At 42.7% G+C, this 1,278-nt stretch overlaps 1 protein-coding gene and 1 pseudogene across 1 annotated transcript in view; both read left to right on the top strand.

Moving 5' to 3' along the window:
- DAPK1 (death associated protein kinase 1) overlaps window positions 1-1,278 on the top strand; it is a 470,647-nt gene that overhangs the window by 412,150 nt on the left and 57,219 nt on the right.
- The window catches only part of LOC115277007, a 12,560-nt pseudogene that overhangs the window by 6,608 nt on the left and 4,674 nt on the right, over window positions 1-1,278 (top strand).

Here is a 1,278-nt window from a genome sequence, read left to right as displayed (position 1 = left end):
AAAACATCTTTCCTGAGAAAAAGTAATTTTGCATACAAAGACATTTAATGCACCTCAGAGTGTTTGGAAATTCTGGACATTTTAGACATGGGCAGCCTGTAGGATGAACTTATCTTTGTGGTGATTGACAGACAAAACAAACCTAAAATAGAACATGGATGGACATTATGGGATACGGGAACCAATTTTTACAAATCAAAAATATACTTTTAATAAGTAAGTAAAACCCTTGTTTATATGGTTTTGTTGAGAAGACATTGATGTCATCACATTAGGCTGACACTAGGAATCAGGTTAATGGGGACTTGATAAGAGCAGAGTTGTAAGTCAAAGTACATTTTTGTTTGTTTGTTTGTTTGTTTGTATGTCACTTAACCACTACATAAAAGAGGGGGGAAAAAGGATGTTCTAAAGGCTGTGGGCATTTTGGGAAAAAATCAGTAGAAAAGGAAACTGAAAGAATAAAAATATTCTACCATAGTGTAGGAGAGAATGAAGCAAGTTAATTGTTTTCACTAAATTTAGGTAGTATCTGTATAATGAGTCCAGCTTTATTTGCATTCTCTTTTAACAAAATCTAACACTTGTGCATGTTAAGAATAAATGATGTAGCCAACAAAACTAAAAAATCCAATAAAGTTTTTAAAAAAGAGTTAAGAAAAAAAAAAAAACCTTTAGGAGCTACTCTCTTAGGAGCTTTCAAATATGCAGTAGAGTGTCATGAACTGTGGTCCCGTCCTGTACAGTACATCCTGGGACTGACTTACTTTATACCTGGAAGTGGTACCCTGGTCAGCGATGTCACCCGTCGTATTCACTCGCACCATATCTATAAACAATTCACGTAACGTGTACCCCACAGTAACTGACCATTTTAGCCATTTCAGAGTGGACCGAAGCCCTGAGGCTTTACTGCGTGTACCGTGTGCACAACCAGCACTGCTCCGGGTTCCAGAGCATTTCCCTCCCCTAGGGAAGTTCTGGGGCTATAACCAGTCCCCTCCCCTCCCTGCCCGGCCCCTGACAACCACCAGCAAGCTCTCTGTCACCGGGGTTTGCCCGAGTCCATAGTATTTTAATGCACAAGGAACGGGGTGGAGGAGCTCCCATGAAGCCATCGAACTAAAAGGGATCCAGGGTCAGCCAGTCAGGGAGGCCCAAGGACACCTGCTCCTCCGTGTGGAGGGGTCCTGCTCCCTCATGGCACCATGATGGCACCAAATGCTCAGACGGGGCATCAGGAAGTACAAACACGGTGCTGTGGTCGGGCCGGGGACC

The sequence above is a fragment of the Suricata suricatta genome, chromosome 13 (assembly GCF_006229205.1).
Source record: "Suricata suricatta isolate VVHF042 chromosome 13, meerkat_22Aug2017_6uvM2_HiC, whole genome shotgun sequence".
NCBI classification, from domain to species: domain Eukaryota; kingdom Metazoa; phylum Chordata; class Mammalia; order Carnivora; family Herpestidae; genus Suricata; species Suricata suricatta.
Note: the sequence above shows the minus strand (reverse complement) of the source record. Positions and strands in the feature narration are given on the sequence as shown.